General features: G+C 46.5%; 1 non-coding gene across 1 annotated transcript; it reads left to right on the forward strand.

Moving 5' to 3' along the window:
- The first annotated feature begins 1,169 nt into the window (after nt 1–1,169).
- On the forward strand, nt 1,170–1,241 carry trnae-uuc (transfer RNA glutamic acid (anticodon UUC)). Its single transcript has one exon. It is a non-coding gene; the product is annotated as a tRNA-Glu (tRNA).
- Nucleotides 1,242–14,503: the final 13,262 nt, after the last annotated feature.

Consider the following 14,503-nt stretch of genomic DNA (forward strand, 5'->3'; position numbering starts at 1 on the left):
CTGACAGGAATGAGGTTTATCACTCTTTTAGGAGAACATTGCAAGTGGATGTTTTGCAGAAAAGCCCCAAAATACAATCTGACATTGACACTTGATTAATCAGGACCTGGATGTTATCGGCCTTTGAATGTGTGTGTTGTGCTCCAGAACTTTGTTGTTCACAGTTTTTAATGTTTATCTTCCCAGTCCCCTGTATCACTTGCTGAAAATGTTTAATCTGCGCCGTGTAATCCTTTCACTGTCTGCTAATCAGAATAGCATTTCTTTGTTTTACCTAAATTATCTTGATCTTGCATATGTCAAGCCTCAAGCCAATTTCACTGGAAACCTCCTCCAGTTCAAAAACCAACTGTTAATGATGGCTCTGTTTTCTGTCACGTAACAAATTTCAGATCGATGTTGTTAATGTTTCTTTTATTCCTTCAGATCCAGGTTTCGCTCACAGGGCTAGAACAGAAATATCACCAAAGACATTTACGTTCATCCTATAGATTGTATTAGCATCATCAACACTTCTCATCAAAATAACTCGAGAGACTTTCATCACAATTTTCTGTGAACAGTTCTACATTAGCTTTGCTGAATGAACCCCAATTTTTTTGAAGTGGCTCCTTATTTTCGGCCAAAATTATTAATCTCTCTCTACGTGGAAATGGATCTTTCTCACCCGCTCTATCTCTCATCAATGTGTGGAGTTCAGTTCAATTTTCCATCAGCCTCCTCTGTTCTGATCAAATCCAGGGGAACAGGAAACATTGGGGTTATGATGCGGCCATGACAAGCCCAATACTCACCTTTCCTGTTGGACCCATTCGATGAGAAATATTAGACCACAACTTGGGGCCTCGAGTTGTGGCCGAACATTTACGTTGCCGCCTTACACATCCTTTGCGGGCTCTCCCGCCCATGTTGGAATCCTGCTGAATGTGCTTTCTTCGCTGGCGATTTTAAATGACTTCCTGTTGGTTGCATTATGCTCAAACTTCACAAAACCCGTCTCAATAAAGCCACGTTTTCTCACGTCTGGGAATTTATTGCCATGCAGGAAACTCGAGTTCTGAACAAAAACCGTAGCACACTCAAAACGTCGGCTCTGTTCACCTTTCCACAGATTCGATTTCCGGGCAGGGAAGAAATTTTCAGAGGAGTTGTCAGCTTGCATCCTTATCTCCCTGGTAGTCTAGTGGTTAGGATTCGGCGCTTTCACTGCTGCGGCCCGGGTTCGATTCCCGGTCAGGGAAGCAACTTTCTGGGCGTTTATAGGTTGCCCGTTCTTCTTAAATGTGCTGTGCAGTTATTTATTGATCTACGAAGTTCCTGGATGCTGCAGTGTGTCGTGGCTTGTTGAAATAGTGTCCTGATTGAGATTTGTTTGTATGTGTAGGGATGATTGCTTCTGCAGTTAAGTTCTTGGATCGTGTGCGTTGTTTTCCTGTCGAGGCTGTTTTGAATTTACCATTGACTGTTCGTTCTCCTGTGACATCTAGAAATGGCACTTTGTTGTTGTTCTCCTCTTTTGCGAATTTTATGCCAGTAAGGAGATTGTTGATGGTGTTGTAGGATTCTTCTAATTTGTTTCATTTTGTGCTGACAAAAGTGTCATCACTGTAGCGGACCCAAAGTTTGGGTTGGATCGTTGGAAGGGCAGTTGGTTCGAGTCTCTGCATTATTGCTTCTGCGAGGAATCCTGATACTGGTGGTTTCGTTGATTTGTTTGTTAGTCTTGTTACTGAATATGAAGTGGGTGGTAAGGCACAGCTCCACGAGGTTGACAGTGTTTTCTTTGCTGATGAAGTTGGTGCTGTGTTTGTTTCTTTGGTTCTTCGAGTAGTGTCTTCAGTTTTCTTTGGCCACGTTGATGTTAATGGATGTGAACAAGGCTGTTATGTCAAAGGACAGCATTATTCCATCCTCTTCTATTTTGGTGTCTTTGGTGTTCAGGAATTCTTGGATGGAGTAAATGGAGTTGCGTGAATCTTCGACTTGGTGTTTTCGTCTTCTGTCGAGTTCTTTGACTAGTCTGTATATTGGTGTTCCAAGCAGTGAGACTGTGGGCCTGAGGGTTTGAGGAGGAGGAGAACAACAACAAAGTGCCATTCTTAGATGTCACAGTAGAGCGAACAGTCAATGGGGGAACTTCACACTAGCATCTACAGAAAAACAACACACACAAACCAAATACTTAACCACAGAAGCAATCATCCCAACACCCACAAACGAAGCTGCAGCAGGACATTATTTCAACGAGCCACTACACACTGCAGCACAGAGAAACTATGAAGAGCACAAGAGAAATACGTATATAGTGTATTTAAGGAGAACGGGTACCCAATAAACCCAGTCCGCCGATTTCTCATTGATGCTTCCAAGCTGACTCTCAAAAATTCGTTTGGCCCTCCATTCTTTCCTGTTTGTTTTTTGCGGGTTTTGAAACCTTTCGCAATCCTCTGACTGAGTATTGGAGTTGGGAAGTTATGTTGTGGCTGTATAGGACATTGGTTAGACCACTTTTGGAATATTGTGTGCAATTCTGGTCTCCCTCGTATCAGAAGGATATTGTGAAATTTGAAAGGGTTCTGAAGCACCAGTGGGTCCACAGAGGGGAAGAGGCCCTTCTGCTGCCCTGAGTGTGGGAAGGCCTTCAGTGATTCCTCTGCCCTGCTGACGCACTAGTTGGTCCACGCCAGGGACGGCTGTTCGCCTGCCCTGAGTGCGAGATGGCCTTCAGCAGTTCTTCCCACCTGCTGAGACACCAGTGGGTCCACACTGAGGAGAGGCCGTTCTTCTGCCCCGAGTGCAGGAGGGGCTTTGCTCTTTCCTCCGACCTGCTGGCCCTTTGGTGGGTCCACATGGGGGAGATGTCGTTCAGTTGCCCTAAGTGCAGGAAGACCTTCAGCAATTCCTCAGCCCTGCTGAGGGACCAGTCCATCCACACCGTGGAGAGGCCCTTCAGCTGGCACGACTGTGGGAAGAGGTTCATGTTTTCCTGCAACTTGCGGAAGCACCAGCGGGGGCACCAGCGCTCCCAGCAATCAGATCCCACCGGTGATGCTGCCTTCGGTCACACCCCAGGACTGAACCTCCTGCCAGTTCTCACAGTGGGTGCAGTGGGAGAGTAGGTGGGATGTTTTTGTTTTCTGCTGGACTGCAATTGTCTTCCCCACCCCCCCACAACCACAACCCCATGGTGCCTCAGGGTCAGCACTGCTGCCTCATGGCACCAGAAACCCAGGATCAATTCCACCCTAGGGGGTCTGTGTGCAGTTTAGGGAAGGTAGGAAAATAGATCTGAGTAGGTTACTCGTCGGAATATCAGTGCAGATGTGTTGGGCTGAAGGACCTGTTTCCACATTGTGGGTGTTCTACGATCCTATGAGCTTTGCTTTCAGTGGAGACTGCTGCTCATTGAGCCCGGGACTGTACATTGCCAATGAAATGATCCAGAGAAACCTAAGACCGCAAGACAATCAGAGCAGAAGTTAGGCCATTCGGCCCGTCGAGTCTACTCTGAAATTCGTTAGTGACAAAAGTAGTGCACATGAGATTAGCTTCAGTGTGGAAACAGGCCATTTGTCCCAACAAGTCCACACCGACCCTCTGAAGAGTAACTCATCTAGACCCATTTCCCTCTGACTAATGTACCTAACTCTGTGGGCAATTAAGTATGGCCAATCCACATGACCTGCACATCTTTGGTTTATGGAAGAAAGCAGGATCACCCACAGAAAACCCACGCAGACATTGGGAGAAAGTGCAATCTCCTCACAGACAGCTACCTGGGTCCCTGGCACTGTGAGGCTGCAGTGGTAACACTGAGCCACTACATGTAGCCCGAAGTAGGCAAGCAGGAGGTTATGAGAATTCAGCAAGCCAGACAGCACCAGGATGTGGAGTCATCAGCGTTTTGAGTATTAACCCTTCTTCAGGACTGAAATGTTGACTTGTCTATGAGAAACGATTTACGGGAATGTTGCAGGGGTTTGGAGGATTTGAGCTAAAGGGCGAGGCTGAATCGGCTGGGGCTGCTTTCACTGGAGCATTAGAGGCAGAGGAGTGATCTAAAGAGATTACAAAATCATGAGGGGCATGGACAGGGTAACAGAAAAGATCTTTTCCCTGGGATGGGGGAGTCCAGAACTAGAGGGCAGAGGTTTAGGGTAGAAAGTAAAATATATTAAACGGACAACTTCTTCATGTAGAGGGTGGTATATATATGAAATGAGCTGCCAGAGTATATGGGTCAGGTGCTGTCAAATGAGACTACATTAATTTAGGGTATCAGGTCAGCATGGACAAGTTGGACCGAAAGGTCTGTTTACATGCTGTACGTGTCTCTGACTACTGGTCCTGATGTAAGTTTAAAATAAAGTCCAAGTAACTTTGAATAGTTCAATCTTGTTGAGCTCACCTCCTGAAAAGTTACAAATGAATCCCGCTGAGAGATACTGTTTAAACATGCTGAGTTGGACAAAGTATCCCATCAAGTTCAACACAGACCCAGAGTTGAAAAAGTCAGAAGTCAGAACACCAAAGGGACCAAAACTGAGAGAGATCTAGGGTTCGGGCTATTAGCTCCTAGAAAATGGAGTCGTGGGTAGACAGGGTGGTGAAGAAGGCTTTTGGCAAGCTTGCTTTCATTGGTCAGAGCATTGAGCACAGAGTTGGGACGTCTTGTTGCAGCTATCACGCATGCCACACAACAACGATAGGCGTGGCCCTGCCCCCCTCTGACTGGCTGTCCCTTTGAATATCTGGGGGAAGATTCGACCCACCTGCCTGTGTTTGGCTCATATGTACTTATCCAAATAATTTTAAACATTGTAACATTACCTGCATCCACCACTTCCTCTGACAGTTCATTCCATACACGAACCACCTTCAATTTAAAAAAAGTTGCCCCCACCCCCATCCTTTTTAAATCTTCTCCCTCTTATCTTAAAAATATACTCCCAAATTTTGAACTCCCCTATCCTGAGGGAAAAAACCAAGGTTATTCAACTTATCTTTGTCCCTCATGACTTCATAAACCTCCATAACCTCCACCCTCAACCTTCGACACTCCAGTGAGAAAAAGTCCCAGCCTATGCCGTCTATAAATCATTCTGGCAACATCATAGTTAAAAAAGGTGAGCTTTAAGAATTGGCTGAAAGGGCAGTGAAGATTCAACCAGCTGACAGTGGATCTGAAATCACATGAAGATCAGACCAGGTTCGGACACAGGAAACCAGATAAGTTTTTACAACAAACCTCAACGTTTCATCATTAGACTCTTAATTACAGATTTATATTGAATTCAGATTCCACCATCTGCCGTGGTAGATTTTGAACCCAGGTCCACAGAACATTACCTGGGTGAATAGTCTGGTGACAATAAAGTCGGCCATCACCTCCCCTGAACACATTGGCTTATTGTCTTTCGCGGTAACAGAGGAGCAAGAGGTTTCAGCAGCTGTTAAGTTGTTGATATTACACAAGGGAGCATCAGCACTCTCAGTAATGGCACATACTGAAGCCAGGGCCCTGTATCAGAGGTAAGGGCTCGGGAACCATAAGAAATAGGAACAGGAAAATGCCAATCAACCCCTTGAGCCTGCTTCTCCTTTTAATAGGATTGTGGCTGATCTGACATTCCCCACATGCACTTTCCTGCCCTTTTACTGTAACTGTTCATCCCCCGACTGATCACGAATCTATCGATCCTAGTTTTAAATGTGACATGAAGGCTGTTACTTGAATGGGGGAGGGGGGAGCTAAGGTCGAACTTGGGGACTAAAACAATGGCTTCACACTTCACAATATTTAACTAAGGGAATGTTTATTGTTTATAGTTAAAAATTCCTGAAGAAGGGCTCATGCCCAAAACGTCGATTCTCCTGCTCCTTGGATGCTGCCTGACCTGCTGGGCTTTTCCAGCAACACATTTTCAGCTCTGATCTCCAGCATGGCAGTCCTCACTTTCTCCTAGAGAACCCCATGGAGTTTTACAGAGTGACACAGATGTACAGCACGGAAACAGACCCTTCAGTCCAACTCATCCATGCAGCCCAGATATCCTAACCTAATCTAGTCCCATATGCCAGCACTTGGCCCAAATCCCCATAAAACCTTCCTATTCATATACACATCCAGATGCATTTTAAATGCTGTAATTATGCAGCCTCCATCATTTACTCCAGCAGCTCATGCCATACATGCATCACCCTCTGCGTGAAAAGGTTGCCCCTTAAGTCCCTTCTATATCTTTCCCCTCCCCTCCCTAAAACCATGCCCTCTAGTTCTGGACTCCCCCACCCCAGCGAAAAGGATTTGTCTATTTGCCCTATCCATATCCCTCATGATTTTATAAACCTCTATAAGGTCATCCCTTAGACTCCGACGCTCCAGAGAAAACAGTCTATTCAGCCTCGCCCTATAGCTCAACCCTCCAACTCTGGCAACATCCTTGTAAATCTTTTCTGCACCTTTTCTAGTTTCTCAACATCTTTCCGATAGGAAGCAGACCAAAATTACATGCAATATTCAAAACGTGGCCTGACCAATGTTCTGTACAGTGGCAACATGAGCTCCCAACATCTATCATCGATGCTCTGACCAACAAGGAAAGCATACCAAACGCCTTCTTTACTATCCAATCTGCCTGCGTCTCTACTTTTAAGGAACTATCAATCTGAACTCCAAGGTGTCTGCTCAGCAACACTTCCAAGGAACTTACCATTAAGTGTAAAAGTCCTGTTCTGATTTGTTTTTCAAAATGCAGCACCTCATATTTATCTACATTAACTTCCATTTGCCACTTCTCAGCCCATTGGCCCATCTGATCAAGGTGCCGTTGTAATCTGAGGTAACCTTCTTTGCTGTCCACTACAACTTCAATTTTGGTGTCATCTACAAACTTGCTAACTATACCTCCTCCGTTCACATACAAATCATTTATTTAAATGACAAAAAGTAGCGGACCCAGCATCGATCCTTGTGATACCCCATTGGTCACAGGCCTTCAGTCTGAAAAGCAACCTCCATCACCACACTCTGTCTTCTGCCTTCTAGCCAGTTCTGTATCCAAATGGCTAGTTGTCCCTGCATGCCATGAGATGAAACATTGCTCACCAGTCTCCCATGCGGAACCTTGATGAACGCCTTACTGAAGTCCATCGCTCTGCCCTCTCCAATCCACTTTGTACTTCTTCAAAAAACTCAATCATGTTCGTGAGACATGATTTCCCAAGCATAAAGCCATGCTGACTATCCCTAATCAATTCTTGCCTTTCCAAATACATGTAAATCCTGTCTCTCAGGATTCTCTCCAAAACCTTGCCCGTCACGGATGTCTGGCTCTCCGGTCTATAGTTCCCTGGCTTTTCCTTACCACCTTTCTTAAATAGTGGCACCACATTGGCCACCCTCTAGCCTTCCGGCACCTCACCTGTGACTATTGATGGTGCAAATATCTCAGTGAAAGGCCCAGCAATCAGTTCACCAGTTTCCCACAGAGTTCTAGGGTACTCCTGATCATGACCTTGGGATTTATCCACTTTTATGCATTTCAAGATATCCAGCAATTTCTCCTCTGTAATATGGGCATTTTTTTCAACATGTCACCATCTACTTTCTCACATTCTATATCTTCCATGCCCTTCTCCATCGTAAACACTGATGTATAATATCCGTTCAGTATCCCCCTCCTCCCCCCCTCCCCCCACCCCACCGCCCCCTCCCCGCCGATCTACTGCAGCTCCACACAAAGGCCGCCTTGCTGATCTTTAAGGGGCCCTATTCTCTCCCTTGTTATCCTTTTGTCCAGAACGTATTTATAAAAACCCTTTGGGTTATCCATGATTCTATTTGCCAAAGCTATCTCATGTCCCCTTTTTGCCCTCATGATTTCCCTCTTTAGTATGCTCGTACCGCCTTTATACTCTAAGGATTCACTCGATCTCTCTGTCGATACCTGACGTATGCATCCTTCTTTATCTTCACCAAAATCTCAATTTCTCTGGTCATTCAGCATTGCCTACACCTACCAGCCTTGCCTTTCACCCTAACAGGAATATACTGTGTCTGGACTCTTGTTATCTCATATTTGAAGGCTTCCCATTTTGCAGCAGTCCTTTAGCTTTTGAAAGATCTTGCCTAATACCTGAGTCTTCCTCCAATTTAGAACTTCAACTTTTAGATCTGATATATTATTTTCTATCACTATTCTAATGTTAATAGAATTATGGTTGCTGGCCCTTAGGTTTTGCACCCTCGCCAGTATGTACATCCACATTGTGAATTAGAAAATTTCCTTGTACACACTTAACAAATTTCTCTATTTGGCGGATAGGTAAATGGGCAGGAGTTATACCTTGGGTCAACTCTTCCTTCATTCCCATCAACCCTAACCCCTTCCCATCCCAATAGTCCGACGGCACTTTACCTTGCAACTGCCGAATGTGTGACACCAGCCCATTCACCTGCTCCTTCCTCACTATCCAAGGGCCCAAACTTACCTTCCAGTCGAAGCAGCACTTTACCTGCTCTTCCCACATCCCAGTCTACTGCATTTGCTGCTCACAATGTGGTCTCATCTACAATAGGGAAAACGAAGCATAAACTGGGTGACTGCTGCATAGAACATCTACGTTCTGCCCGCAAAAGGATCCTGAGCTTCTAGTTGCCTGCATATTCCACACCCCACTCTGTTCCCTGGCCAACATCTCTGTCTCAGGTTTGCTGTATTGTTCCAGCGAAGCTCAGCACCAGCAGAACGGAGAGCACCGAATATTTCACTTGGGGACCATACATCCCTCTGGTCCCAATATCGAATTCAATAATTCTAGGGCCTGAAATCCATAGTATCCTCGTCCCTTCCACACACACCAAGCCTTGATATCACATAGTCTGTCATTACACACTACCTATTCTTAGCCACGAAAAGTCTCCATTCACCCTCCCACGCGGATCGTTATCAACTCCCTTTCCTGTCCAACAGTTCTTCCCTCGCTTTGGGATCTGTCATGATCTATTATTTATTGCATCCGCCTTGCTCCCACGATATCTCCTGCGTTTGAACGTTCTCCCGATCACCATCAGTTCTGTGGAAAGATCACCGGCAATTACTGTTATTTTTGTTTCTGATATGCAGCGTCCGCAGTTCTTTCAGCTTTTTATTGAGGTAGAGTTGGAGATTGTTTCGAGAGACAGAAAGTGAGGGGGGGAGAAACAGAACAGACATGAACTGTTGATCTCCGTTGTCACTCAAAACTTAAAATCATTGTCGTGCGATCACTTCCCTTAAGCATGAATAGCGGTCAGCAGCTGTTTGTGACGCGCCGGTAGCGCGTCTGACTCCAATACAGAAGGTTGCGTGTTCTAATCCCGTCAGGCTCCCTATAACCAGCTTCTTATTCTTCAAATCAAGAAAGGCGGACGTTCACTCGGGATGTCTGTTGAGCCAAGTCTTCTTTACGGAAACTTTCGATCACACGTGAAGCTTTGCTGTCTGTTTGATTTGTGAACACTGTGTCAGGGAGGTGGTGTGCCCATTGTCTGGGTAAATGCTCAGCACCCCCAGTTCATCACGGGATTTAAACACAGTCGTCTCCCTCTGGGCAGCCACTTCGTTCAGTTGGTGACAGCGCGGTGTGAATAACATAATACTGATACTTTTACAACATAGTCCAGAGACTCCCAGGTTTATGTTTCAATCTATCAGGAGAGTGATAGCGAGTTCAGATAGAAATGTTTCCCAGCAACAGCAAATTCTTTCCTTTCACTGGACACAGTTAAAATTATCCTTTCTCAACAGAAGGAGCGGAAACTACAGTCTGACGGCCCCTCTCCACATTAACGGTGAGCCTGAGTTTTATAAACGGTGTCAGTAAAATCCAGTGGCGGACACTGATTTGGTCCAATCGATTTTTTTGCCAAGCGTAATTCACCGAGAGGATGCTGCTGTGTGAAACAGCGTGGGGAATTACTGCAGGGCCTCCTGCGCATGGGACCCACCGCAACTGATGTGTTTCACCTTCACCAGTTTATTCCCATCTCAGAGAAGAGAGGTTTGATGATTCGGATCATAGCAGCCAGACAGCGGACAGGAGAAGAGCACTCAGCCCTTCACAAGCTTGTCACCACAGCTGGGTCATCGTGGTCCGTGTATCAGTATGGGATCGTAATCTGCATCTACTGACTGGAAGCACAGCAAATTGGAGTGCTGGTGGGACTATCACACAGGAGAAAACGGCTTCGACCTATCAACTGGAGTGGTTCCCAATGCGCAACTCCGCTCACCTCAACTGAATAACTGTAAACAAATTACTCAGTGATTCAAAGCAATACTCGGTTTTGAATCTGCATTGTGTCATGTACCTTCGAGAATGACGTCAACACACCTTCATTGATGTGATGGAGTATCCTGTTGGGCAGAATATATCCGTTGTCAAATTTTCCACCTTCTGTTGGTCCAACTCCGATTTCACTCAGAATCACAAAATGTGTGACAGCGCAGACTGAGGCCATGCAGCCCACCTTAGCTCTGCTGGTTCAACACAATATGTAAATAAGTGTCTCATTCTGTCTCCTTCTCCCTGTAAATCTGCACATTGTCACATTGAACATGCCCACCGAATTCCCTTTTGTGTCCATTGAATCTACCTCTTGGTCACTGTCAGACAGGAACTTACTGACCCCACTCCCTGTGAGAAAACGGTCTTCCTAATGTCCTTTCAGGCCTGGGAGCGTTTTCACATTATTTCCTCTGTCTAAAACCCTCATGACGTGGAACACTTCAATCAGACCAGCTTTCAGCCTTGTGTTCACCAAAGAGAACTGCCCCAACTTTGCAATCTACCTTCATGACCGACATTCCTCATGCACGGCACCATTCACTTCAACTTGTTAAGCGCTGTCTGCAGTCACTTCACTTCCCCGCTTCCTGAAGTATCACCCTCAGAATTGAGCGTAATACAGCTGGAGGATTCATTCAGGCTCGGATTGCGCGGACGAAAATCTGCAATACTTGGTTTCACTTTGAACAAGGGTTTCCCTTCGCCGTGTTCTCTGCAAGGTACCATAAGACCATAAGGCATAGGAGTGGAAGTAAGGCCATTCGGCCCATCGACTCCACTCCACCATTTAATCATGGCTGATGGGCATTTCAACTCCACTTACCCGCATTCTCCCCGTAGCCCTTAATTCCTTGTGACATCAAGAATTTATCAATCTCTTGAAGCTATTTAGCGTCCCGGCCTCCACTGCACTCCGCGTCAATGAATTCCACAGGCTCACCACTCTCTGGCTGAAGAAATGTCTCCGCATTTCTGTTCTGAATTTACCCCCTCTAATTCTAAGGCTGTGCCCATGGGTCCTAGTCTCTTCGCCTAACGGAAACAATTTCTTAGCATCCACCCTTTCCAAACCATGCATTATTTTGTAAGTTTCTATTAGATCTCCCCTTAACCTTCTAAACTCCAATGAATACAATCCCAGGATCCTCAGCCGTTCCTCGTATGTTCGACCTGCCATTCCAGGGATCATCCGTGTGAATCTCCGCTGGACACGCTCCAGTGCCAGTATGTCCTTCCTGAGGTGTGGGGACCAAAACTGAACACATTACTCCAAATGGGGCCTAACCAGAGCTTTATAAAGGCTCAGTAGCACATCGCTGCTTTTATATTCCAACCCTCTTGAGATAAATGACAACATTGCATTCGCTTTCTTAATCACGGATTCAACCTGCATGTTTAACTTTAGAGAAGGTAAACCTCTGTCCCATACCTAATTCAGGCAGTCCGATCTTATTTAATGAAGCGGTTTTTGAGAAAAGTAATCCGGCAGCTTTGTGCAGGTCAATTTAAGAAAAGAGGGTTAGCTTGGGATTGGCACTCCCACACGTCTGTATAAGCTAGAAAACCCAAAGCTAGCAAAACCAAAGCTAGCATAATACCCCGAGACCAACGAGCCACCAACCATGGGCACAGGTAGCGCCTGAAGCAACTGGGACTTGCTCAGTACGAAATATATTGTACATTGTTCCTAGATTTAAACACAGCAAAGAGTTTCAAGATCATCTGCTTCTCAATCTGTCTCCTTGCTCCCAGGACGCTGCTGTTTGCCCCGTCCCCAGGAACCGGGCTGTCTCCACTAGCAGGAGAAAATGAGGTCTGCAGATGCTGGACATCAGAGCTGAAAATGTGTTGCTGGAAAAGCGCAGTAGTTCAGGCAGCATCCAGGGAACAGGAGAATCGACGTTTCGGGCATAAGCCCTTCTTCAGGAATGAGGAAAGTTTGTCCAGCAGGAAAGATGTCAAGGTGAGGGTGATAGGTCAGACTGGAGTGGGGGTGGAGAGGTCAGGAAGAAGATTGCAGGTTAGGAAGGCGGTGCTGAGTTCGATGGATTTGACTGAGACAAGTTGGGGGGAAGGGAAATGAGGAAACTGGTGAAATCCGAGTTCATCCCTTGTGGTTGGAGGGTTCCTCGGCGGAAGATGAGGCGCTCTTCCTCCAACCGTCGTGTTGTTGTGGTCTGGCGATGGAGGAGTCCAAAGACCTGCATATTCTTGGTGTTGTGGGAGGGGGAGTTGAAGTGTTGAGCCACAGGGTGGTTGGGTTGGTTGGTCCGGGTGTCCCAGAGGTGTTCTCTGAAACGTTCCGCAAGTAGGCGGCCTGTCTCCCCAATATAGAGGAGGCCACATCAGGTGCAGAGGATGCAATAGATGATGTGTGTGGAGGTGCAGGTGAATCTCTGGTGGATATGGAAGCTTCCTTTGGGGCCTTGGAGGGAGGTGAGGGGGGAGGTGTGGGCGCAAGTCTTGCACCTGCTGTGGTTGCAGGGGAAGGTGCCGGGAGTGGAGGTTGGGTTGGTGCGTGGTGTGGATCTGACGAGGGAGTCACGGAGGGTGTGGTCTTTACGGAATGCTGATAGGGGAGGGGAGGGAAATATATCCCGGTGGTGGGGTCTGTCTGGAGGTGGCGGAAATGACGGCGGATGATGGGCTGTACATGGAGATTGGTGGGGTGGTAGGTGAGGACCAGTGGGGTTCTGTCCTGGTGGCGGTTGGAGGGGCGGGGCTCATGGGCGGAGGAGCGGGAAGTGGAAGAGATGCGGTCGACCTCGTCGGGGGGAAATTGGGGTCCTTGATTTGCGGTCCTTGCGGTCTCCACTAGCAGATAATTTAACCATTTTGTTTCTACTTAAAAGCTGTGCTGGTGGAAGGCAGAGCCCATTCGCTCTTCTGCTCTCCCTCTCACGATTACGTGAGGCAGGAGAAGTCAGTCACAGTCATGCGTAGGAAATGGGCAACTTTGAACTTGTTCCATAGGTCCTGTTAACGGAGAGATAGAAAGATGCTGTGCTGCCGGGACAGAGAGAAATGGACACCGGAGACTCTTCCCTCAGGTAAATTGATATGAGTGCATTTTTGTGCAGCCTGCTTGGTGTTCAGAATTTGTCTAGACACAACAATCCGACAGAGAGTCTTTTCTTACACGGGCGTTGGTTTCTTTACAGCAGGAATGGACCAACCAGCATGTCATGTTTTACAACTTAACTGGTTCATTGCCACCTGAGAGAAGAGGTTTAACACTTGAGATCAGAACACACCGACAGAAAACTGGACTAGACAACTCAGAGCTCCACAAGTGTTCCAGAGCAACTGTGTAAGTTTGAGTTGTCTATCGATCTGACATAATTAACTCAGATACCCGAAGTTTTGGGAAGCAGATGACAAGGCAAGGAAAAGAACAGAGTGCCATTATACGGGAAAGCTGCAAAAGACGACATTGAGTGAAGAAGAGAAAATGGTTTCGCTTCTGGGTTGTGATCCCAACATGCACCCGCTGTGCCATTCTCCTGCATTGCACGGCAGCTTTTCCAGAGAAGTATTCAGCTTTTCATCTGGCGTGTGACTTGCATGTTCGAGAATGACGTCAAAAGATCTTCCCTGCTGTAATATCATGTGCTGTTGTGCAGACATATCGTCGATGTGCAAATATAAACTCAAAGAGAAATGTACACTGGAGACTCTGAGCCAGCTGAAACTTGCTCCGTGTGAAATACATTCCACATTGCTCCAAGAATTGCAAGCAGCAGAGTTTCCAGAACATCTGCTTGTCATTCTGTCCCCGGGGCGCTGATGTTTGTCTCATCCCCAGGACCTGGACTCTCTCCACTGGCGGATAATTTAACCAATTTCGTCCTACTTGCAAGCTGTTCTGGGGGCCGGAGAGGGGGGAGGATGCATGAGTCCATTCGCTCTTCTGCTCTCTCTCTCTCAATCCCTTGGGGTGAAAGGTATCAGTTTCACTAATGCGTAGGAAGTGAGCAACTTTGATTGTGAACTTTCTCCAAACGCCTGTTATCGGAGAGATAGAAAGATGCTGTGCTGGCGGATCAGAGAGAAATGGACACCGAAGACTCTTCCCTCAGTAAATCCATATGAATACATTGTTGTACAGCATGCTTGCTGTTCAGAATTCCTCACACGCAGCAATATTACGGAAAGTCTATTGCAAAGTGGG

This window comes from Chiloscyllium plagiosum, unplaced genomic scaffold, assembly GCF_037043375.1.
Source record: "Chiloscyllium plagiosum isolate Xiang-an unplaced genomic scaffold, Cpla_swu_hap1 HiC_scaffold_27, whole genome shotgun sequence".
Classification (NCBI taxonomy): domain Eukaryota; kingdom Metazoa; phylum Chordata; class Chondrichthyes; order Orectolobiformes; family Hemiscylliidae; genus Chiloscyllium; species Chiloscyllium plagiosum.